At 37.6% G+C, this 27,513-nt stretch overlaps 1 pseudogene; it reads right to left on the bottom strand.

Moving 5' to 3' along the window:
* Nucleotides 1–8,244: 8,244 nt before the first annotated feature.
* Nucleotides 8,245–18,821, bottom strand: LOC116904340 (annotated as a pseudogene).
* Nucleotides 18,822–27,513: the final 8,692 nt, after the last annotated feature.

A 27,513-nucleotide genomic window follows, 5' to 3' on the forward strand; every position in this document is an offset into this window, starting at 1 on the left:
AGTACATGTTAAGAGATATTAAGGAAGAGTGATTATTGTTTCCTGTTATTTTTGTTGTTGGAAGTGGAATTATGTTTGTGCTGCTCTCTTCTTCTGGATTTGTTGCAAGAACATTACTTCTTGCTATCTCTAGGGTGTAGTTTCCCTTCTTGTGTGGAATTTTCCATTTATTATCCTTTGTAGGGCTGGATTTGTGGAAAGATATTGTGTAAACTTAGTTTTTTAATGGATTACCTTGTTTTTTCCCACCTATGTTTGATGAGAATTTTGCTGGATATAGTAACCTGGGCTAGCATTTGCATTCTCTTAGGGTCTGTATGACATCTGTCCAGGATCTTCTAGCTTTCATCATCTCTGTTGAGAAGTCTGATATAATTTTGATAGGTCTGCTTATATATGTTACTTGATATTTTCCCTTACTGCTTTTAATATTTTTTGTATTTGGTGTTTTGACTATTATGTGACAGGATCAATGTCTTTTCTCGTCCAATCTGTTTGGAGATCTGTAGGCCTCTTGTATATTCATGGGCATCTCTTTCTTTAGACTAAGAAAGTTTTCTTCTATAATTTTGTTAAAGATATTTACTGGCCCTTTAATTTGGGAGTCTTCGCTCTCTTCCATAGCTATTAACCTTAGGTTTGATCTTCACATTGTGTTCTAGATTTCCTGGATGTTTTGCATTTTACTAGGAGCTTTTTGCATTTTACTTTACCTTTGGTGGTTGTGTCAATGTTTTCTATGGTATCTTCTACCCCTGAGACTCTCTCTTCTATCTGTAGGTAATGCTTGCATCCATGACTCCTGATTTCTTTATTAGGTTTTCTGTCTCCAGGGTTATCACCTTTTGTGCTTTCGTTATTGTTTCTATTTTCATTTTTAAATCCTGGATAGTTTTCTTCAATTCCTTCACCTATTTGGTTATGTTTTCCTATAATTGTTTAAGAATTTTTTTTGTGTTTCCTCTTTAAGGGCTTCTACCTGTTTACCTGTATTCGCCTGTATTTTCTGAAGGGCATTATTTATGTCCTTCTTAAAGTCTACTCTCTTCATCATGAGACGTGATTTTAAATCCAAATCTTGCTTTGTGCTATGGTGGGAGAACTGGATGATCCCAAGTTGTCCTGGTGTCTGTTGCTTTGGTTCTTGAGCTTGCCTCTTGCCATCTGGTTATCTCTGACGTAATTTGGTCTTGCTCTCTCTGTCTGTAGCTTGCTCCTTCTGTGTACCTGTGAGCCTTTGATCTTAGCAGTGATCGCACTCCTGGGAATCCAGGTCTTTCATGGCAGGTTTTGGGTTTGAGAGCTGCCGGATAGTCTGAGCTCTGGGCACAGTTGATGACCAGAAGGGTCCTATAGTAGGCAACCCTATGGTTCCTGCACCCTGTGTGCTCCTGGTCTGTTTCTCTTTGGACAGTTCGTAGAGATAAAATGGGGTCTCACCTATGGGCTTAGGAGGGAGAGCACTCCTGGCAGACCAGCTCTCTGCAGGCAGGTTTTGTGTTTGAGATCTGTTGGACAGGCCCAGCTCTGGGTGCAGATGGAGACAGAAAGGATCCTGTGCCAGGCTGCCCTGTGGTTCCAGAGCCCTGTGCTCTCTATTCAGGTGTTTTTTTGGATAGTCACTGAAGAGAATTTGGGGTCCTACTTGTGTGCTGTGGGATTAGGAGGGAGAGTGCCCCTGGCAGAACAGTTTGTTAGGTTTTGGATCTGAGAGATATGGAACAGTCCCAGCTCTGGGAGCAGATGAAGACCAGAAGCATCATTGGTTCTTTGTCTCCATGGTTATATATTCTTTAAAAATATAAACACAGTAATATGCAAAAAGTCCTTGCATATTCTTTATTACATTGGATCTGAACAATACATTCAATCTCCTCTTTTATTCAAATTCATGGTTTGCTGCTAAAACGTCATTGATTCACTCAGAAACTTAGTTTTATCATCTGGAAAATGAGCTTAATAAAAATTCCTTTCCAACTTTTAATTTAATGTGACATTGTAGATTCCTTTTGAAAGGTAGATAGAGAATATTGGCATTCTCATTCTTTAGTTCTTTTGGGTAAAATATGATATTTAATGTGTGATCTAACATGCATTCTACAAAGGCAGTTTGGTACTTGATAAAAATAAAGAGCCCTAAAGTCATTATATGAATCAAAACAATCATAATAATATTATAACAAGGAATAGAATTCCAAAAATTGTATTTAATATCAAGAGAAAAAAGGAAATGAGAGTACCTAATAAAATAATCTTATTTATTATTAAGTAAGTTAAATATGACAGTGTAGTTTATAGTCTAAAGCATATTCTCCCAACTTGGAAAAGTTATTTGATTTACACCAATGCTACTTTGTTGTTTCATTTTGATATTTCAATATTTTGATAATATCAATGTATTTCTTATCTACTTCCATGATGCAGTTGTTAAAATATTATGTAGGTTTTACAACTATATTCACATGAGAAAATTGATGTGCATTATTATGATATATGATTGTCATTTTCAGAGAACATCGAGACACAACAAATTGGCAAAATGATTTGTACGGATTTTACAGTTTAATCTGACTGATGATCATAGATATATAGAAGTTAGATAATCTGTTTTGAAAATGTTTTTTTAAAATGTCCTACCATGTTTCTGATAACCAGTGATAGGCTGCTACAGCTATGATGAGATTCCTGGCTAACTATATCTGTAAGTTCCATGGGCTAATTGAAGATGATAGATAGCATAATTCATATGTGTTGATTTGAGGGGGATTATACATTCAAATCAAGAAAGCAATAAAAATCTGATAAGGTCTCTTTTATTATTTTAATTAAATTATAGGTTCTTGAATAAAGATCAGCAGGTAAAAATCATCTTTTCTTTTTAGAACTAGAGTTTGATTTCCAGCATCTATCCATGTTGGACAGCTCACAACCACCTGTAACTACAGGACCCATGGGATCTGATCCACTCTCAGGATTTCAGGGACACTAACATACATATACATATACACTTAAACCTACACATACACATGTGCATATACATACAAACAAGTGCACCTTTAAAATAAAATTGAAGTCAATAAGACTGAGAAGGGCAAAGAGTAGTGACCAAGCATGTGCAAAAATTCTGCATCCATGATATGTTCGATAATTGGATTTTGAACAAGAATTAGATGTCTAATTAATCCTTCACAATCCAAAGTAAAAAAGTTGTTTATGTCTATTTTCCTAGAAGCAAAGTTCTAGCTCCAGGAAAGTTTTAAACTAGTTCTCAAGCTTAAAAAAAGTAACTTGACTTTTGAAATATGGCAGCGCCAACTCTGAGAGATTAGTTCTTCAATACTTCCGTCAAGAGAAGCAAAGGCAATCGTGCATCAAGTTCCCATCATTTGTCACTGAGGGTGTGATGGGGACACAGAGCTTCAATCCCCATCCCAAAACCTCCTTTCCTTTGGCACAACAGTGGGGATTGAATATGGCATAGATGTTTTTCGAAGCTGTAATTAAGAACAAGACAGAGACTTGGAGAGAAGACTGGAAACACGGTGAAACCCCAGAAAATGTAAGGAGAAATGATTTGGGCTGAATTAAGTCAGTGATATGATCTGTGTGGAAGTGCATGTAACACAGTAGAAGTGAAACTTTTATATATACTCCATAGCATTCCAAAATTATTTGTGTTCATTCAAACATGAGGTTTTGAATACCTTCAAATGCAATGGCAATACCTCAGAACTTAGAAACTAACTTATTTGTTACATATATATATATATATATATATATATTTTACATGAATGTATAATAAAACTGGAATGATTCCATGTTACTGGTAAATCCGTACTAATAAGTGAAACAAATCTGGAAACAAAACGAAACAAAACAAAAAACCCAACTTTCTGTGGAGAATGGAAAGCCTGTCACTATTGGTTGTAATGTAAATGAGCATGATCATAAAGGAAAACAACATATATTCTCTTCAAAACAAAAACAAACAACAATAAAAACAGCAAAAAGAATACAACGTGATCCAGCAATCTATTGCTAGCAAAGTATTGGTAGTCAGTTTGATGAAGCAATGCCTACAAGTACATCACAGTCTCCAGGTTATAACATCAGTCATACTCCTAGGAGGAGAGCAGAGGATGATGACTAGTAGAGTCTGAGTAGTCAGACTCTGTTAAATAAGGGGATATATTTTTAAAATATCTAGCACACAGAAGATCAAGTATAGTTAGTCGTAGTATTAAAAACTTATTAAAAAGTTGGGGTAAAATACTCCTCAAAACCAATAATGGCAAGTACTTAAAGTTATGGCATAATAGTTATATTTATTGTCTTATTCCTATGTATATTTGTCATATTTTCCATTGTCATCTTGGCTCACCTAGGAAAATGGTAACTCAACAGAGAAATTGAATCCTTCTGACTTGTCTCAGACCATGTCTGAGAGGCATCTTTTTAGTTCCTTCAAAGATATATGAAGGCCCAGCCTACTGTGAGAAATTCCATCCCCAAGCATGTGATGGATGAAAATGTTAGGTGGGCAAGGTAGGTGAAATAAACAAATTAGTAGTGTTTCTCTGTGATCCCTGCTTCTGTTGTTGCCTCCAGATTCCTACCTTGGTTCCTGCTAGGGCTTCTATTCATGTTAACAGAACACTATAAGCCTATTAAACTTTTTATCCTTCAAGTTGCTTTTAACCATGGTGTTTATCGTAGCAACAGAAATATCATGAGAAAAAAAATTCATGGATCATAACATTGCTTATAAATATATGGGCCTATATCCTGTCAATTTATCAGAACTAATACCAAAAACTTTTAGTTACGTTACAAGTGACACCTTAAATTATAAGAAAGAAATGTGACATTTAATAAAAATCTTTATATTCTTGACAACATAGAAAAGTTGTCATGTCTTACAAAACTTTTTTAAAGTTTAAACATGTCTTACAAAAAACGACCTTTTTATAGAAATAGCTAAAGCATTTACTAGAAAAATTGAAATTCCAAGAATCCACGAGGTTCTTCCTATCATCAAACAGAGAGAGACATCATTTCTTACCCTTGTTTATTTCTCTTCTGAGATTACTAAGACATAATTCGTAAGCCATAACATTTACCCTTTTAAGCCCTGTCATTCTGTGGATTTTAGAGATTTTCATCATTAATTTCAGAACAAATTTGGCTTAGAAAAATAGCATAGGTATGAGCGGGCATCTCTCATCTTCCCTTCCCACTCAGCCTTGGGAAATCATGGATCTACATAGAATTTCTGTAGATTTTACTTTGGCGACTACAGCTAAAGGAATCAGAAGTATTTGTGTGACCCTATCTTTTTTCACTTAACAGCTTTTTAGATATTTTCTCTATCACAACTTGTACAAGACACTCATCCCTCCCCAACCCACGTCTGATGATCCTCCATTGTTTGCATTTCACTTTGTTTATCTACCTGTTAGGAGGATACTAGGCTTAGTCATCTTGAAGTCATTGTGAATATGATTGTTCACATTTTGTATTATTGTTAATGGAATTTGCAAAACATTTAGGGTTGTAGCCTAGAAAATTCCATGTAATCTGCCCTAGTATGTGCATGTTAATTAAGTTGAATACTCTCCTTATAGGACAGTGGTTATTTTCCCATCTCAGTTCTTGATCATAGATTTTAGCAAATATATTGTTTTGAGGTGTTTTCCCATATCTTCAAGTTTTAAACTGATTTTAAAGGATTTTTTCTAGTAGAACTATAATGACAGGTTTTTCATCTGTCAACACAAATGAGTGCTATTTCTTAATTATTTCATAGCTATTAGTAACAGGTAAGAAAGATTTAATTTCATACAGTCACTTAATTGCAGTAATATTAATAAGTAAATGTCTGCATCTACATTAGTGTGATTTAATTATTGACATACTAGACAGAACTTAAATATTGAAAGCATCTATTTTCACCCTCAAAACAAGTGTATTCAACTTGAAGCCTATTATTATTTTCATATTAGACAAATCAGTCCTGAGATTACTCTTTAGATATTCACTTTAAGAAAGGATTGAAGGAGCTGAAGGGTCTTGCAACCCCATAAGAACAACAATACCAACCAACCAGAGCTCTCAGGCACTAAACAAACACCCAAAGAGTACTCATGACTGACCCAAGGCTCTAGCTGCATATTCAACAAAGGATGGCCTAGACCTGGGTCCTGCCAAGACTGGACCCCCTAGTGTAAGGGAATGTCAGGGTGGGAAGGTTGGAAGGGGTGGGTTGTTGGAGGGTAGAGGAACACCCTCATAGAAGAAGTGGAATGAGATAGGATAGCAGGTTTATGGACAGGAAACCAGGAAAGGTGGTAACATTTGAAATGTAAATAAAAAATTATCCAACAACAAAAACAACAACAACAACAACAACAACAAAGAAATTCTCTTTAACTGAGGCTGATGGACTGGCATAGTGGTTAAGAGTCCTTTCTGCTCTTGTGGAGAAGCTGAGGTCAATTACCAGAAACAAATTGGGCAGCTTACAACTTCCTTTCAGCTTCAGGAGATAAATACCCTTTGCAGGTATCTGTGCACAGATAGGCTATATATATGCACAAGTGTGCACATGCGTGTGCATGCATGCTCACACACGTGCACACACCCACCCTCCCACACACCCCCACACACAAACACACATACACACACAAATAGAAATAAAATATTTAAAAATTAAAAAAAATCTTTTATGGTATCTTATACAACATTTTTCCTAACTTAGAGTCTCATTATATAGCCATGCCTTTTGCTATGTATACCAAACTGGCCTTGAATTCATAGTGATCTTTTTGCTTCTGCCTACTGAATGCTGAGATTAGAGATGTGCTATAGCACACCTATATTATTCGTTTTTTTTCATTTACTTTTTACATTTCTTTGAAGTGAAAAAAGAAATACAGTTGCTATACCCAGGCTCTAGTTAATTTCAATTATTAATTTCTGGCCAAGTAGTTATAATCAGAATGACATTATTACCAATAATTACTTGTTAGAAATAAGATTGGAAGAAGAAAAGTGGCTTCTGTATAGCATTTCTATTGTTTTAAAATGTTCATATCATCATCATCATCATCATTATTACTACTATTGTTTATGTATGTTCATGTTTATGTGCCTGATGCATAGTGTGTGTGTTTGTATTTGTGTGTGTGTGTGTGTGTGTGTCTGTGTGTGTGTGTGAGTGTCTGTGTATGTGTGTGTATTTTCCTGGGATGCTATCGATGAGTGGGTGGAGTTCAGAGGAAACAGCATGAAGTAGCTTCTTTCTTATCTTGGCATCTTGAACTCTGGTCACTAGGCATACACTACGAAAGTCATTATGCACTGAGCATTTTTCTGGCCAGTTTTTCTTCTAAACCTGTCTAAATACATATTTTAAAAAGTGGTTCTAGTCCCATTTTGAGAATCAGATATGCTTCTTTGCAGATTATGCATTAAATGAATGTATTCTGGCATATTTGTTTGGTTCTCATTGTTAGTATCAGTATGTCTGATCTCGTCTTCATGTCTAACAATGAGTACTCACTGATGATCTAGAGAATCTTCATATTAATAATGAACCTGAGTTCAAAGTTGGTAAGTGACATCAGATCTATCTCACTATTTAAGTTGCCTGACAAGTGGAATCAGCCCAGCATTGTCTTTCTGATGAGCATGACAATCTCAGAGCAGAAATGTACAATGGCAATTTCTCTGAATATTCTTACTGGTTTCATAAAACTGAGAGGGAGCTGCATGTGTTGAACAGATAACCAAAGCTCGATAAGATATGTACCTTCAATTGGCTTTTATGTAAAAGTAACAAAGGTGCATTACATTCTCTTCTAAGAGTTGAAACATAGAAACAAGGTGAAAAAAGCTAACAATGACTTTCTTGCTCATAATGAAGCCCTATCAAGATTGGTGTGAGTTGTTGCCATAATGGATTTGGGAAAATCCATTTCCATTCCTGGTTTCATTGACAATCCACCTCTATGCACTTAGCACTGTATCACCCCAATCTTTGCAAAGAACTTAAGTCTGGAAGGTGAGGGGTATATTGAGAAAATCCTAATGGGAACGGAAGCTCACTAGAGAATGGAGGACGATGGACGGTTATTTATGTGTGCTTAGCTGAGCAAATGTGTGCACATTTATGGAAATACACATGTAGCAAGGTGTAATTTATCTCTCTTTTTTATTTTTTTCATGGAAAATATTAACATTTAATTAACCTCCAAAGTGGCTATAAGCCACCAGAACACAGGCACCTCCAACACCCTTAATCTTCTCTTCAGCTCTTCTGCTGAAGAATTTGGCCTTCACGATGACAGGTTGCTTCGGGAGCTTCCCATTCCCCAGAACTTTGTAGTAGCCTGATTGAACAACATCAGTGATGGGAGTAGCTCCAGTTTTGTTTTTTGCTGCATTGATCTGTGTCTGCTCACTGACCAATGTCCATAATTATCCAGGTTGACAGTTGGGCAGAAGCTCTGGTTCCTCTTCAAGTGGTAATGCTCATACCAACTTTCCCGAAGTAACCTGGATGGTATTTGTCAAAGTTGGTCCTGTGTGATGTACGCCTCCTGCATCTGGTGGCCTCCAGGTGCTTGCGGTGCTTAGGGATGAGACTGTGGCCATGGCTCATGTGGCCCTGGAGTTTCAGGGTCTTTTTCAGTCTGGATGGTATGGCGGGGGCAGAAAAGAAAGAGGTAATTTATCTCTTGTCTTAGGCTCCCTTTACAGATTTTCCCAGTTGAGTTCCACTTTTCTCTCTGTCAGTCAAATGTAATTTTTGATGCTTTAGAGCAGTGTTCTCTATCAGTGTACTTTATCCATGTTCTCAAACTCACAAGTAAAACTTCACAGATATTTTGTCTCTTTTTTCCAGCTTCTTTGTTTAAAAAAGTAGAACTGTTCCATTATTATACAGAAAGATATCTGTGGACAGGGTCACATAATTTTTCGAACTGTACATGCAGTTGACATGAACATACAATTCAAGAATAACTGTATGTCAATGAACTAGTTATATACTCAGTATACATACTAAACATGTGTGTAAACAAATGTATTTTGATTTGCATCTTGTCATGATAGACAAGTTATGTTTAAACAAAGCAAGGGACATGTAGTATTCATTACTTTTCTGCTGTAGTGACAGAATATCCTAATAAAAATAACTTATACAGAAAATTTTTACTTTGGCTTCTACTTCCAGAGTGAATACTGCTCATTAGATAGGAAAGTCACAGCAGCAGAAGCATGAGGCCAACCTGTGAGTCATGATGCTGACTGATCATATTTTATCTGAACAAAGTAAGTGGGACTGTACTAAAATCCCTCAAAGCCTGATCCTAGCTGTTCCATGAACATCCCACAAAGCCCATGCCCAGTGGTATACTTTTTTTCAGAAGGGACACACCTCCATAATGTCCTATAATCGTTTCCAATAACAGTACTGGCTGGGGACCTAGTAGAAAATCAGAGGCATTTCATCCCCAAGCCACAAAATATGCAGATAAATATGGTGTGGAAATGGAATGCCAAGTTAAAAAATTGTTGTAAAGTTAGTATCTTAGTTTGCTTTCTATTGGTATAATAAACACCATAACCAAAAGCAACTTGGAAACAGAGCAGGGTATGGCGTATCTTTAATTCCTATACCCAGGAAGCAGAGGGAGGCAGATCTCTGTGATTTTGAGACTGGCTTCCTTCCAAGTCCTGTCTTAAAACATCAAATTTTGATCCTGTCTCAAAAAACAAAAACAAAAGAGGAAAATCAACCAAAGCTTATTGATGTAAAATGTTTATTTTACCTTAAAACTTACAGTTCATTACTTAGAAGTTAGGGTAGGGACTCCATGAATCAGAGGCAAGAACTGAAGCAGACACCAGGGATGAATACTGCTTCTATATAACATGCATTAGCACCTTCCCTGAGATAGCATCACTCTTAGTGAGCTGGACCCTCCCACATCAATCCATCAAGAAAATTTCCACTGTTATGTCTATGAGCCAAACTACAGGAGGAAATTTCTCAATGAAGTTTCTTCTTCTCAGATTACTGCAGCTGTGTAAAGTTGACAAAAACCAGCACAGTTGGTTTGAGTTACATATTCAGTAATTTCTCTTCAAATATATTGGCATTCTAAAAGCACAAAGAAAAATTATTTTTGTCATCTCACTAAAGAAACGTTCTCTTGGGCAAAACCATCAATACACACAGATGCTCAGACTCACATCTTTCTTCTAAAACTGAGGAAGTTTGCTTTTAACATAACTACCACAGATCTTCAAGTGAAGGGATTAGGACTGTTCTTGTTCTAAATAAGACACAAAGGTTTGTGATTACTTGAGGCATTCCCATACCTGTGTTTTCATCTGAATCTTCAAACTCCGAGTAAGCATAACTTTCTTCAACGGAATTAAATGCTATAAAACAGTTACAGTTTTTGTGCTGTTTGTATGTGTTTATTTCTGGATTCATTTACTGGGCAAATAGATGTTGATATGGTGCGGGCTTTCTTGAACAGTGTTGCCGACACTAAGAAGCAGCACTTAAGGAAGCAAAGGTAGCTCATACCTCCCCTAGAACTCATAGCTGCTTCCTGGGCATACACCCAAAAGATGCTGCAACATATAACAAAGACACGTGCTCCACTATGTTCACAGCAGCCTTATTTATAATAGCCAGAAGCTGGAATGAACCCAGATGCCCTTCAAGAGAGGAATGGATACAGAAAATGTGGTACATCTACACAATGGAGTACTACTAAGCCATAAAAAACTATGACTTCATGAAATTCTTAGGCAAAAGGATGAAATCACAAACTATCCTGAGTGAGGTAACCCAATCAGAAAAAAGCACATGGCATATACACTCACTAATAAGTGGATATTAGCTCCAAAGTGTGGAATACCCAAGATGCAATTTTCAGACCACATGAAGTTAAGAAGAAGAAAGACCAAAGTGTTGATAGTACAGTCCTTCTTAGAAGGCGGAACAAAATATTCACAGGAGGAAATACAGAGACAAAGTGTAGAGCAGAGCATGAAAGAAAGGCCATCCAGAGACTGCAACACATGGGGATCCATCCCACAGCAGTCACCAAACCCAGTCACTATTGGGGATATCAAGAAGTGCATGCTGACAGGAGCCTGATACAGCACTCTCCTCAGAGGCTCTGCCAGAAACTGGCAAATCCAGAGGCAGATGCTCACAGCCAACCATTGGACTGAGAAAGGATCCCCAATGGAGGAATTAGAGAAAAGAATGAGATAGCTGAGGGGGTTTGCAACCCCAAAGGAAGAAGAACAATATAAACCAACCAGACATTCCAGAGTTCCCAGGGACTAAACCACCAACCAAAGAGTACACATGGTATGACCCATGTCTCCAGCCACATAAGAAGCAGAGGATGGACCTTGTAGGGCATCAACGGGAGGAGAGGGCCTTGCTCCTGTGAAGGCTTGATGCCCCAGTGTAGGGGAATGCCAGGGTGGGGAGGTAGGAGGGAGTGAAAGGGTGGATAGAGGAGCACCCTCATAGAGGCAGGGCATGCTGGGATGAAATGGGGAGTTTCCAGGAGGAAAACCTGGAAAGGGGGTAACATTTGAAATGTAAATAAAGAAAATATCCAATAAAAGAAAATAAAAAAGAAAAAGAGAAATGTAACAAATCTAAAGAAAATGTTTAGGCAAAAACCATAAAGCAAGATTAGCTTTGGACTGTGAAGAAAGGAAAAAAATAAAAAGAACCAAAAGAAGTTAAAGAATAAAAGTACTAAGCAAACAAATATCAAATAGTTTTATGCTAAGACTGGAATTCACTTGGGTGTTGTTCAGACTGTATGTATCAATGAAAATGCCTTAAGGCAGAAAAGATCCAGGCTATTGTTTGAAGATGAAGGAAGCTGTGGCAGGACACATGGGAAGGAAGGAAAGAGGACTCTTGATGCAATCAAAGCAGGGGGGCATCAGATGTGCTGAACTCACAGAGGCGAATAAAAAAGAGTTTGCGAGACATCTGAAACCCTATTTGGGATTTCTGTGTGTCAAAGTGGCATCATTACATTCACAGTGTAGGTAAATTCAGTCAGGCTGCTGTGTGAAAAGTGCATCACAGGGAAATTAGGCAAACTAATTAGGAAATCTCTGAAGAATTTCAGACAATACTACTCTGACAGAGTCAAGCTGGAATAAAGATGGAGAGGCATGGGTAGAGTGGAGCAGAGACTAAGGGGAAGGCCAGCCAGAGACTGCCCCACCTGGAGATCCATCCCATCTGCAGACACCAAACCCAGACACTATTGCTGACGCTAAGAAGTGTTTGCTGACAGGAATATAGCTGTCTCCTGAGAGGCTCTTTCACAGCCTGACCAAAACAGATGTCGATGCTTGCAGCCAACCATAGAACTGAGCACTGGGACCCCTATGGAGCAATTAGAGAAAGGACTGGAGGAGTTGAAGGAGTTTGCAAACCCATAGGAAGAATAACAATATCAACTAACCAGATCGCCCCAGAGCTCCCGGGGACTAAACCACCAACCAAAGAGTACACACAGAGGGATATCCAGCTGCATATTTACCAGAAGATGGCCTTATCTGATATAAGTGAGAGGGGGGACCTTGGTCTGGTGGAGGCTCTATACCCAGATGTAGGGAAACGCTAGGACAGTGAGGTGGGAGTGGGTGGGTAGGTGGGTGAGCACCCTCATACAAGCAGTGGGAGAGAGGAATGATAGGAGGTTGATGGAGGGGAAACCGCGAAGGGGGATAGCATTTGAAATGTAAATAAAATAGCCAAATAAAAAAGGATTTAAGTTCTAAAGTAATCAGTAGTGTTAATTATTGAGTATGACATCAGCACAGGGTCGGATCAGGGACACTTGTTCCTATCAGTTATATCTATGAGGACACTAGGCACCTGGTGGCTTCTTACACAGCAGCTGAGTGGCACAGTGAAGACAGCTGATCTGAGTTTGGAGCAGCAACTAACATCTGTGTCTCATTCTCTTGTGTGAAGTGGAGATCAAAATGATCTTATATAACGAGACTGGATGTAGTCTAGTATATAGACTGCTTGAGTACTATGCACAAAACCCTGGGTTCTCTCCCAGGTACCACATAAAACTGGGTGTGATGACAGACATTTGTAATTTTAGCACTCAGGACATGAAGGAAGGAAGATCAGAAGATTGAGATCGTACTTGTTGTATTAATTAACATTTCTGGTTCCATGAAAAAATACCATGACTAGAAGCAACTTATAGAAGAAATTGTTTGGGTTTATGGTTCCAAAAATAACAATCCATCATGTTGGAGAGGCGTGGCAGCAGGCGATAGGTGGCAGACGGTGGGTAGATCAGCGGGAACAAGAACTTGAATGTTCCTGTCTTCAAATACAAGGAAGGAAGTAGAGACTGAACTGAAATTAGTGCACAGATTTTAACCTCAAAGCCAGTCTCCAGTGATGTATTTCCTCTAGCCACTCTGTAACACATAAGTCTCTTTAAACAGCAACAGCGACTGTGGACCAAGTATTCAAATGACAGAGTCTCTATGGATATGTCTCATTTAAACACACACATATGCCTCCATAGGAAATTTGAGGGTATCTAGCATACTTAAGACCTTCTTCCAAAAGAAATGAAAACAAATAATGCATACAAGTAGGGGCAATATAAAATGTATACAGTGATAATAAGTGTCTTATATGTTATGTAATATATTATTATAATGTTGTATTATATGTTCATAGCTCCTTTGCATAGTTAACATGATTTACCTGAAAACATGCTTTTAGAACTGAGTTGACCTAGACATTAATTCTTATTCCACAGTGGATCATTTTTTTTACACTTGGACAAACTATCCACATTCTGTGAGACTCAATTTCTCATCTCTAAGGTGGGAGCCATTAAATCATATGTTAAACTAGAAGCACTAAATAAGATTTTTTAATATCTCAGAGTAAAAACTTGTTCCAAGAAACTTATATATTAGTCACTGCAAAAATTAAATAGTTATGCTCTTTGGTTGGTGGCTTAGTCTCTAGGACTTCCCCGGGTTTCAGGTTAGTTAACAGTATCTAGCATCAGTGGGGGAGGATGGACCTAACCCTGTAGAGACCTGGTGCCCCAAGGAAAGAGGATGTACAAGTCAGGTGGGCCACATTCTCAGAGACAAAGGGGAGGGGAGATGGGACAAAGAACACTTGGAAGGGGACTAGGAGGGAGCAACATTTGGAATGTAAATAAATAACATAATCATTTAAAAATATTAAAAATTAAAGTTATTTAAAATATTCCTTTTAGTTTGTTTGACTATTAAAAGTAAGATTCCTCTATGTGACCCAGCTGCCCTTTTACTAAATGTTGTATTAATGTTTTAAAATTATTTATACTGCCAAGGGCCATATTGCTCTCTACAGTCTGACTTTGGTAGGGGGCCATGTGTATGCCAATAACTAATGTTTCCACAGAAGGCCGAGTGGATGTCCCTTTTCTTTCCTTTTTTCTTTTTCTTTTTCAGCTGGTGCCTTGAGGCCATGTTGATGTTGATGTCCTTGAGCAATGCTGCCAGCAAGAGCCATGTTGATATGTGTGGCTTGTGCAGCCACCTGAAGCCATGTTAATGTCCAAGGTTTGTGCTGCTGCTGAGGGCCATGCTGAGTTTGTGCACCTACTGTGGCTGGGAGTTAGGTTGTTGTAAGTAGTCCATGTTACCACTGAAGAACATGGGAATGTCTGTGGTCTGTGTTGCCACCTGACACTATACCTGTGTCTGTGGTCTGAGCTGTCATAGGAGACCTTGTGGGTGTCCATGGTCTGTGTTCCTTCTAGAGGCCATGTTTTTGTATGTGGTCTGTGTTATCCCCAAGTAGAGGTTAATGTGGGTGACAGGTACCCACATGAGGTCATGCTAGTATCCTTGATCTTGTTGTACCTGGATGCTATGTGGATGCTCCTGTTACCCTAGAGGACCATAGGGATGGTTATGGCCTGTGCCAACATCTGAATTCATGTTGATGTCCACAGATGCCATGTGGAAATACACAATTCATGCTGCCATTGATTATAAAGGGAAAAAAACCTTATTTTGCAGTGGTATCGATGACTGTAGACTCATGAGAATGAAAGACCCGGAAGGTTTCTTTGTTCCCTTCTATACTGCCCTACCTCCCAACAATAAAATAGTAGGAGGCCCATAATAAGAACTCTTAAAAATTGGTATAGGCATGCTGACGTGTAGCTCTTCACAGTTGATGGCTTCTGGTTGAGCTAGGGATAGGGAAGGAGTAAATTTTTAAGGGACTAGCCTATAACAGGAGTTTGATTATGCTCCATTGAATATATGGGTAGCACAATTTGAAATATAACTTTCTCTTTTCTCCCTCTCATTCTCTGTGTCATCTCCTCCTCCTCCTCCTTCTCGTCCTCCTCGTCCTCCTCGTCCTCCTCCTCCTCCTTCTCCTCTTCCTTCTTCTTCATATTTTGGTGCAAGAAATGTATAATTTCATTGTAGTCCCAGCATCAACTGTAACTGTACTTTTGTCTGATACTGCCTATCTTCCTAGAAGGCTACTATGAAGATTACCAGCTAGATTTGATGAAATGTACATTCTGGTTCTTGTTTTGTCTTTAATGAGTCAAAATAATTGTTTACCTTAAAATTTAAAAGTACAAGAGAAAGAGGTTCATTTGATTTACTGTTTCATTAGATTTTTGTTTAAACACAGATGACCCATAGGCTTAAATACAAAACTGAACAATGTTCATTTCTTTACTTCTAGACTTGAAGTTATGATTTATATATGTCAATTTTGTAACCAGGAGAAATGGGAGGCAATAGCTTGATGAGAAATTTCAAATATATACTCAATTTATTATTTTAAAATTTTATACTTTAAGCTATTACAAAAATAGTCAAGCAAAGCAGAAATAAAAAGGAAGTATGAGGGAGAGGGAGAGAAAGTGTGTATTAAAAATGAAATATCAACAGTGCCTCTTATACAGTCACTGTATGGCAAACATCCACCCATGTTCACACACACACACACACACACACAATCACACACACACACATGCACACATTTGATTCCAATGTGCTTGAAATATTTCATGCACATTTTACAGATGAAGATTTTAGTAACCCAACACTAATAAGAATCTATTTTATAGCATTAATGAAATAGAATGAATAAAGCAGCAATTTTAAAATTAATGTACTCCTCTACACTTAACAGGTGTTGAATAAATTTTTGAGTGTTTAGCTTTGGAAGGGAATGGAGTAATAAATTTAACAACATGTAAAAAGTCATGTAATATATAACTGATACTTGGAAACACTCCAGCTCTTATGGATCTAATGAATAAATACATTTGATAATACATAAACCAATAACACTTGCTTTTGAGATATATTTTGAAAGGATGTTACTTTGTCAACTGTGACTGACTAGGACAGTCCCTGCGCTAGCCTATATGCCTTCCAATTTAGAAAGTAAAATCTTTCCTCGGCATCTCAGCTAACCACTAATTGTATTTCACCTATTTAGCAGATTTACATTCTTGTCAACTAAACCTGCTTCCTTCTACTACAGAAGCAAAATTTCTGTGGCAATTAGAAATAATTGCTGTGATTTCTCCACCCACCTAACTCTGGCTTCCAACAGAGCACTGCATTGCATTAGCCTTTAAAGACAAGAATGTTGAAAGGAAAATGTGTCATTTGAAACTAAAGTACCATGAAATTTAGGACCTAGAAATCTTGATAAAGTCTCTTTCTGGCTAATACAAAACACTGATGTGCACACACATGCCTGTGTGTGTGTGTGTGTGTGTGTGTGTGTGTGTGTGTGTATAAAATATGATGTGTGTGTGTTTGCGTGTGTGCACGCGCGCGCACATGCATTTGTGTATGCATGCTATGTGACTTTTTATATGTTGTTAACATTTCTAATCTCCATTATCTTCCAAAACAAAATAATAAAAATTTATTCAATACTTGTTATAGTTTAGAAGAGTATATTAATTTTAAAATTGATGCTTTATTCATTCCATTCCATTCAATATATATGTATACATACATACATACATACATACATACATACATACATACATACACTCACAGTCTAAATACTTGTTTTTATGAGGACGCCAAGGATTTGAATTCACTCCACCCTTGTTGGGCAATGTCTAGTTTCACTTCTTCGAGATTTACTGTTTTATCTCTTCCCTTCCCTCACGCTGCTTACTTGGTGCAAATCAACTACAACTAGGAGCACAGCTTCATTGTCTCTTTTCCCGAATGCTAGTCTTACCAGTTGCCTTCACAAAAATCCCATCCGTACTCTGTGTTAATCCTCTGGACACTTTATGTGGAGCTCTGTGAACTGCTCCAGTTTCCTTTGCATATCCATATGCTAGTGACTTAGACATGATTCTGAAATCAGCCCAGAAAGGGCAAAGGAGAATAGTATGTCTTCACATTGCCTTTGGCCATGCGCTAATTTATTCAATAATATTGTTTACAACCTGAGGTTTTGAGACTTTTCGGCTTTAAGAGAGAAAGCGGGGAACTGAATCAAGCTGAGTTTTTAATTGAGAGCTGCTGCATTTTTTCCTTTGCAGTTGCCTCAAAAACAATCTCTTCCCAGTCTCTCTGTGGGTGCCTACTCAGAGAATGGAGCAAAGCTGAGAGTGAGCATAGGTATTATGTGTGCAGGTAAAGAGTCAACTTTCCAAGGCAGTCTCTCTTGCCCCAATTAGGAGAAAACATTAGAACTGGGTAGGAAAGCATCCATTTCCACAGCTGGATCTGGCCTCAGTGATCAAAGGCTTCCTCTTTGGGGAAACTAATCATTTTAAACCAGTGGCTGTTTGTCAGTAAAACTCAGTGCATGAAGACTTTTTTGGGCAGAGATGCTTGAACTGGGGAATAGAGAATTTTGTTTAAGAATAGAAGCAAAAAGGGTTCTATGGTTAGTGAATGTACAAGATATATATACAAGGTAATAGTGTGAATGGTACTGAAGGTAAATTCTCAGACCTGGAGCCAGTGCTGACTCCTTTCAATAAGATGAAAAGGACCACACTTCACAACTTCAATTAATTCCTGTGTTAAAGTTAGTACTATTTGCCAACAGGATATAGGCTAGAGTGACCTGAAAGGACCGCCTTGATTGAGGACTTGATCAGAGTGGCCTGTGAACATGTCTTTGGGAGATTATACTGATTACTCATTGATGCAGCAAGGGCCACTGTGAGCAGCTCTATGCCTAGGCAGATTGTCCTGGGCTATACAAATGAGTTACCTAAGCATCACCCTAGGAGTAAGCAATGAGTGGGACAACCAGCAAATAGCATCCTCTGTGTTTCTAGCTCTGTTTCCTAGGCTAAACGTGGCATCTCTGGTTGGAAGTAATCCTGCACAGAATAATATGTGGTCCTTCCTTTGGGTCTGTACCTTGAATTCCTGCTCTGACTTCTCTCAGTGATGGACTGTGACCTAAAACTATAAGATGAAACAAAGTCTTTCTTTCCCAAGTTGATCTCAGTGAAAGTATTTTACCACAACAGAAAAGAAAATAGATGAGCTATTATATCTAGTTCTTAACTTATTATGTAATACTTGGAAAACCTCCTTAGCATCAAAGTTTGTTTTCAAGAGCAGATTTTACATAAAAGTCTCAGTTTTCCATGCCCTTACTCGACAGGTCTAAAACTGTTCGTCTTGTAGAAGGCTCTGATCACGCCATGCTGCCGTTTCTCCACACGTCTCTGGTCAAATCCAGTTTCCATCCTGCTGCGTTTTGGGGGAGCTTAAATTGTGATACCCCTTTCACCTGGCTTTAAATAGCCTGGGCCAGTGGGAGGTACTGGCAATGTGCGGCAGGACTGGTTGAGGTTTGGCATGTTTACTTCCCTCGCTTGTTTTCCTGCCTTAGCACTGCAGCTCTATTGGTAGCTGATTTGGACTCCTCTAGGGTGGTATTTTCTGGCTTTAAACTCCTGCCAGGCAGCAGGCTCATGGGCGGTAAGATTTCCTACTTCTCTATCACCTTCACGACACTCTTCCTGTTTCCACACTTTTGGATATAAATTTAGTTCTTACTGTGACTATGACCGATTCTTTTTCTTCTTACTGGGGTTATAAGATCTGGCTGGTATATAGGGATCTGAGTGCCACACATCACAGAGGAAACCATTAGCCTGAGAACAGGCTGGGTACACATGAGTTCTCATTGTGGCCACACTAGATCCCCCTCCCAGCTCTGCATGAAGTCATAATAATTGGCATGTTACTTGTAGGTTAGCCCCAAAAGCTCTTGTGAAAGTTGAACTCAGAGAAGTACAGGAAATAAAGCAAAAAAGAAACCCACTGGGCATGGTTCAATTTATAAAAAGTAACCAGTAATTCTGAAATAGTAGTCCTGGTAATTTATTTGTTTGTTAATCTCTTTTATCAATCTTCAATTTGAAAAATAAGCATAGTGTACATACCTCAGAACTTCACTACTAAATGGTAGAAATTGTCAATCATATCTGGCTAGCATTTTAAAGAGAGTTTAGTGGAGGCTAATCTTTCTGCATCAAGAAACATGGTGTGATGCCTTTGAACCCACAAAATTCTGGTGCTATGGATTCACGTGTCATAAAGACACTGTATTTGTAAAAGCATACAGATGTTTTTAGAAGGGTAGTCCCCTTCTAGAGAGGGGTAGAAGGAATTGCTCTTCCAGAGAGTTCTAGAGATTGTCTCATATCAGGTAATTTTCACATCCACTTACAAGACAAATGATGTAGTTTATAGGGTTCATGTCTCGAAATGATATAAATAGACATGGTCGAGAAGTTCTGGATGTGAGAAACATTGAAAATAACTTACATAACTGTAGAAGATGAATATGCAAGTCCCAAGAATGGAGATCAGCCAGGGTCTAAGTAACTTCCAAGTGACCCCAAGGGGAGTTACAGAGAAAGCATTTAATTTCCACAGAAACAATCCAGGACAACACAGAAGGATGGTGGAAGGTGAAAGAGACTCTTCTGATCTTTATCTGTGCTTTGATTGTGAAGTTAGTCACAAAAGGAAATGACAAGGGTGTTTCTGACTTCCTCTTCTGATGCTCCAGCCTCCAGAGAAGAGAGTTCTCAGAAAAGGTCCTGATGATAGAAAAAGCATCTGAACAAAATGGCACAGCATGATTAAAAAACATCCCCACCAGACAGCTCACCTGAAGTGAGTGTCCTGGGATCACCTGAGGATTAACCATGGAAAGAAGAATTTCTTAAAAATGGGGTTTAAAAATCTCAGACTGACTAAACTAAAATCCTGTGATGCATATGTAAGTAGATTAATTTGATTTTCTCTTTCTCCTCTCAAGACAAGTATCATTTTTGGAAAAAGGATATTATGTACCCCACGTTTACACTTGTCAATTGAGTGCAGTCACAGAAACCAGCCATGCAAATGCTGGACCTTCTGCTCTTCATTGCAATGCCATAGTGTTTGTCTGTCCTTGGGCTTTTTCAGTTTCTCATCCTAAGTACCAATCATCCTTGTATTCTCTCTTCCTTCTGTATCCTGTCTGTATCATACCACACCATGCAGAAGATGGACCTGAACCACTTATGGCAAGATGTTTTTCCTTTTCTTCTATCATGTCGAGTTTATACCTTAATATCAAGTTCCTTCTGTCAAATGAACAGTACTGATCCTTAAAACACAGAGGAGAAAACCTATGTCATACTGGCCTCTTTTTAATTCCAGGGCTTATATCTTTTTCACCCATTTTGCCCTTTGGATGTATTACAGAAATCATAATAATTTGTAATTTAAATTATGTTTTTGTATTTAATTTTGCTAGTGTGTGTGTGTGTGTGTGTGCATGTGTGTGTGTGTGTTATGTGGTGTCTGTGTGTGTGTGTGTTATGTGGTGTCTGTGTGTGTGTGTGTTATGTGGTGTCTGTGTGTGTGTGTGTTATGTGGTGTCTGTGTGTGTGTGTTATGTGGTGTCTGTGTGTGTGTGTGTGTTATGTGGTGTCTGTGTGTGTCTGTGTATGTTATATGGTGTCTGTGTGTGTGTGTGTGTGTGTGTGTGTTTGTTGTTTCTGTAAGTATGTGTGTGCATGTGTAGTATGACTCACTTGTGGAGGCCAGAGCACAACTGGTAGAAGTTTGTTCTCTCCTGCAATCAAACTCAGGTCATTAGGCTTAGTAGCCAGCTTGTGTACCTACTGAGCCACGTTACTGGCCACTAAGAATAGTTATTAAAACAATAATTTGACATAAATATGTTGAAACTCTCTTTCTATCATAAAATAGCACAGTACTTTTTTACTTTAATATTTTGTGAAATAGTACTTCTCCGATGTTCATCTTTAACTGATAAATAGTCCTTTTGAAATAAAAGCATCACCAAGGAAACAGATTTCACATAATTTATGTTTCACTCTTTCCTCCAGCTCTGGCTGAATTTCAAATAAGGAAGAGTTGAGACCTCAGAGTGCTATGATTGGAAGCAAGATGGAAAACACCTGTGAAATTTCAGTGGCGACTTCAGATAGTGTTCTTCTTTCCTCCACACACAGTCCCTGGTACAATTGTAAACCATTTGCTACTTGGAGATAAGCAGCTGTGTTGTGGACAATATAATTATTAACAATATGTTCTATACTCTAGGAAAAATTGTGCTAAATGGTCGAATCTATTGGAGTGACTGTTGCTGGCAATTTTTGTGATTCCATGTGCAAATAGGAAAGCATAAGCTATTTGTGTCCATACCATTAGTCTCTTCTTAGCAAAATAATTAACAGAAACACACGTGTGAGGGATGTAACTCTGGATGCACAGGAATTCATCATATATGCCCCCCTTTTGGAACATGAATGAATACATCATCAGAAATCAGGATCTTTGTAGGTACTTTTGGATCTGCATGTCTCACCAACATAGAGGAGACCAAGAGAAGAGTGTGTCATTGTTGTGACAGCCCAGGGATTTGGTTTCCTTTACTATATACAAAGCAACAAAGTATGGGAATGATACATATTAAAGTTCATTGCTTCTGGCATATTTGTCAGGTAAACAATGAAAAGAAGAGACAGTCACGATGTAATTTTATTTAAAGAAAAAATCTTTATAGATATTTATAGTAAAACACAGGTTGAAAACATTTCCCTGACCTCAGGGTAGCACGACATTAATATAGACTGTAGGAGAAAAGTCTCAATGCTCATTCCAATTTCCAGTCATTGTTGCAGACTGTACACAGGATTGTTTGCTTTCTATTGATCTCTATCTATTAGCGAGAATAATATTTATGGAACAAATTGAATCTCTCTGTTTCTCAAGAAATATAGTCAGTGGCATCCCGTTATGTTCAAATTCCAATATTATATTGTTACTAGATCCTTAATAGGTAGATGAGTAAGGCACTGCTCGGCAAACTGAGGCACCTCACTTGAATAGCTTGCCCCTGTATGGTAACATCTAACAGTCCCACTAGCACCCCTCACAGCCTGGCCTTTGTGGTTTAGCATATCATGCGGATAGAGAAATGAACATGCTCACTTTAGATACATGCTATGTACAAGTACAGTAATACCAATCTGTTCTTAAAGGGGCCTTTCCAGAAAACTATTAATCATCTCATCTGTATATAAGATGGGACGTACATATGTTTGAAATTATGGCTGATGATTGTTAAAAGCCATTAAATGTCACTTTAACAGCTCATCTGTCAATCAGGATTGGATCTACCTATATTCTATGCCTGAAGATCATCTCTTTATCCCTACAATCTCAAGCAAAAGGATCCCAAAGAACTCCAGTTTTTGAGGTACATGTTTGCAGCAGTCAGCTTCCATACCGTTGTGTGGATTTCTATATTTTCCTTTTAAGAAATCTACACTTCATTTCCTTTTGCTGTATGTATCTCATCCAGTTCATTGTTAGTGATAAAATACAGTTGAGCAACAAATGACATGACAACCAAGACCTCTGTTTCCTTATTATAAAATATACATGTCTATATGTATATTTATATTAATATATACACATACATGTAAATTATATACATATATGTAAATATTACAAATATAAGTAAATATACACATATCGTACATACATATATGCACACTCATACTCACACACGCACACACACACACATATATAAAAATTTAGGAAACAAATTGATAATAGATTATTTAAAACTAACTGAAATGAGGAAAAGAAGGAATGAGTTACTCTCCCATTTTCCTGTAGCAGTGCATATTTTAAATGTGAGCAAACTGTTAGAACTATGTGAAATCTTTTGCCTTTTCAGAGAGGTAAGTTCTTTGTCTGGGGCTATGGCCTTACCACAACTGTATCAAGAATATGTATCTCATTAAAGAGGTAGAGATTTCGCCAATTAAAAATATTTTAAAATTATTTTTATTTATGTGTGAATATGTAAACGTCTTTTTGCTTTCGGTGTTGTGTGTGGGGGGAGGGTGTGTCCCCAGAGGCCATTAGAAGGCATTAGAACCCCTTAACATGGAGTTGCAGCTGGTTCTGAGCCTCCATACATGGGTCATAGAGCCTAAGTCCTATCTCTATAGTCCTCTTCTCCTCTTCTTAAAACGTATCCTGTTTCCTTTAATCTTCTGGAGTTCAGAATATTCTCTTGAGGCTATAAAGTGTGCTTTTTGTCTTTCTCCCTAATAAAGGAAATTTGCTTTTCTCTTCAACATAGTGTTTTATCAACCATTGACCAAACCATATGTAAATGATGTTACCGGTGAATATTTATATACACACATAATTCATATGGGTGTGCATCTATACATACACACACACACACACACACACATATATATATATATATATATATATATATATATATATATATATACATGTGATTTCAGATTCTAATTTGGGCAATTATGCAGTTCCCCATTCCACACAATTAGTGTACTTCCAGGAACATAGAACACGGGGGCCCAAAAACTGATTGAAAGAACTGTCCATCCTCAACGACGTTCATGTCTGTAGCTTTTAATCGATCTAGCTACCATAGTGGCATCATTTGCATGATTTCTGACTCATTCCCTAGACTGCTTTTGTAATTCCTGCTTCTCTGCTTGAAATGCTGCTTTAGAGTAGTTAGCCCTTCTCCTTGGGAACAGAAATGTTTCTTCAGAAATGTAGCCTTTTCTGAGCACTCATTTACTTTTCAGCTTAGCACACATATTCTCTTCCTCAGACTGTAATTTGTAATGTTATGTAACTTTTCATTACATATGCACTCTTCTCCCGTGTGCACTGATATGCTTCCTCTCTTTTCAGTTTTACTTATCCTCAGAGTTCTCCATTCACCAGCTGCCGCAGCCCCATCAACTCATGCTCATTGTTTTTGTCTTCAGGGAATGGTGATGAAATACATCATGTCTTTGGCTTTCTGTAATTACTAGGTGGCAATTTTGGATTCTATTCTGTAATAAGATATTATAATTTAATCAATTCTATTATTCATATAGTGTGACTTTTCCTAGATGGATCTAAAGAAATGTCCAATCCTAGAAAAGGCACCAACACAATGAGAAAAGATTTTATCTACATCTGCTTGGCTAAACAAAGATTATTGGGTTAGATTATCAAAACATGGGAGAAAAATTACTTTTCAGAAGCATGTGTGTTTCATAGACAGATGTATTAGTGAAAAATGTAAAGTTTTTGCACAAGTCATAAACATGAAAATTGTGTTACAGGAAATTTTTGATTCCATTTTGTACATTTTTAGTGCTATAGATAAAGGAATTAAAGAATGAACCCAGGATGAAAATGGAGCACATCTTAATGAGAATTTAAGAGAGAGCAAGAGGGCAAGTTTGGAAGGTACCAGGAAGAGAGGAATGGATAAGAGAAAGACAAATATCCATATCTTTTCAGTTAGAAAAAGCATGCAGGCTTAGAAATGGGTGTCAGCAAGCAGTGGTATGGGTGTTTGGGGGACAGTTGTCAGAGAATGACTGAAAATGTCTAGAGTGTCCTAGTACCAAGACTTTTGATAATTTTGGCCAGCATCCAAACAGGCAGACAAATAGAAAAGGAAAGTAATAAAAATAATAATGATAATAAAAATAAAAAATAATAAAAGTAACTTAAATTTAAAAGAATTAAAGAGTTAAATTAAAATGGAAATTAATAATAATTATAATTCAGAAAACTGGGCAAGCAATTCATTCAAGAGAAGGATATCTGGAGTGTATAAGGACATTATTTCATTCAGTGAATATTTTTCTCATCTCCTTAGCATAGCTTGATGACTCAACTTTTGCTCACCAGGCCCAATGAGTGACTTACTTGAACTCTTGAGGGGAGGGACAAAATTATGTTTATACTCTTATGTTTTGAGTAGTTTAGAATGTCATGACTCCACCTAAGATCAGAGAGAGAACACAGATTCTACTGAGAATGTGGAAGGAGGTCTTTCTTCAGAGCCTTAAGACAAACAAACAAACAATTACTTTTACCCATTTTCACTCATTTAATGTTTTGAAACAAAGAGACAAAACTGGAGCTCCATATTCCTGCATCAGCAATCAAGACCTGAATGCTGCCTTCTCCCCATGCACTCCCCTGAATATCTCCCATGAAGTCTGCTCTAAAACAAAGGACACAGGTGAGAACCTAGCAAACACGGACTCTGCCCTACCCGCCTCCCTTCCCCTCTGCACCTCCTCCCATACTCTTGGATCCCCAGGCTGCACCCCACACCACAGCTTGTTCTACCTCACAAGATACATGCTCTAACCTAGAAAACACAGCTCCATCTGCCTCCTGGGAGGAGTGCTCCAACCCAGGACACACATGAGAGCCAATCAGAGACAACTAGATGGCAAAAAGCAAGCACAAGAACATAAGCAACAAAATCCAATACAACATGACACCTTTGAAACCAAACTTTCCTTCTATAGACATTTCTGGATAACCTAACAGACGTGAAGAGCAAGACTGTGAAATGAAATCCTATCCCATGAGCTTGGTAGAGGCTGTTAAAGAGGTTATAAATAATTCTTTTTAAGAGATAGAGAAAAACACAATCAAACATGTAGAAGCCCTTAAAGAAAAAAAAAAAACAAATAAATCCCTTAAAGTACTACAGGAAAATATAGGCAAACAGGTAAAGGGAATGAAAAACAAAACAACAAACAACAAGCAAACAAACAAACAAATATCTAAGACCTAAAAGTAGAAATAGAAGCAATAAAGAAAACATAAATAGAGGCAAGCCTGGATATGAAAAACCTAGGAAAGAGAATAGGAACTATAGACACAAGCAGCACCATCAGAATACAAGAGATGTGAAAGGAATCTTAGGAATAGAAGATAACATAGAAGATATTGATACATTGGTTAAAGAAAATTTTAAATATAAAAGCAGTTTCTAATGCAAAACATTCAGGAAATGTGGGATACAATGAAAAGATCAAACATAAGAATAATAAGAATAGAAGAGAGCGAAGATTTCAAGCTGAAAATGCCACAAAACATCTTCAACAAAATCATAAAAAACTTCCCTAACCTAAAGAAAGAGATGGCTATAAACATACAAGAAAACCAAAAACCAAATAGTTTTGACCAGAAAAAAAATCCTTCTGCCATATTAAAATCAAATATACAGAATAAATGTACAGAACAAAGGAAAATATTAAAAGATGCAAGGGAAAAGGCCAATTAGTATAAAAAGGGAGACCTTTCAGAATTACACCTGATTTCTCAATAAAGACTCTAAGATCCAGAAGATCTTGAATAGATGTCTTCCAGATCCTAAGAGACCACTGATGTCAGCCCAGACTACTATACCCAGCATCAAACATTGTAGTTGGAAAAAAACAAGACATTGATCCCACACAATAATGGTGGAAAACTACAATACCCTACCTTCACTAATGGACAGGTCACCAAAAAAGAAACTAAACAGAGACACAATGAAATTTACGGAAGGTCTGAACCATATGGATTTAACAGATATCTACAGAACCTTTTACCCCAAAGCAAAAGATTATACCATCTCAGTATAGCAATTCCACAAAATGATAATATATTTAGACTCAAAACAATTCTTAACATACATAAAAATAGTGAAATAATTTATTGCATCTTAACAGTTCTCTACGGATTAAGGCTATACTTCAACAGCAATAGACACAACAGAAAATCCTCATGGGAACTGGACAACTCTCTACTCAATGATTACTCAATCAGGGAAGAAATGAAGAAGAAATGAAGAAGACATGTAGGCTTGTATTTTTCAAAACCTGCTTTAATAGGAGTTCTTAAACACTTTACCATCCTCTTTAGTCCTCCACACACCATGGATAGTGGAAAGGAAAGTTTAATAGGGCAAAGGGAGATGTGAATCTGTTTAGAATTAGTTTTTTGGGGGGAATTTCAATCTTCTCTCTTAGGATATCGAGAGGTCAGTTCACAGATGTTAATAAT

This window comes from Rattus rattus, chromosome 6 (genome assembly GCF_011064425.1).
Source record: "Rattus rattus isolate New Zealand chromosome 6, Rrattus_CSIRO_v1, whole genome shotgun sequence".
In the NCBI taxonomy this organism is placed as follows: Eukaryota; Metazoa; Chordata; class Mammalia; order Rodentia; family Muridae; genus Rattus; species Rattus rattus.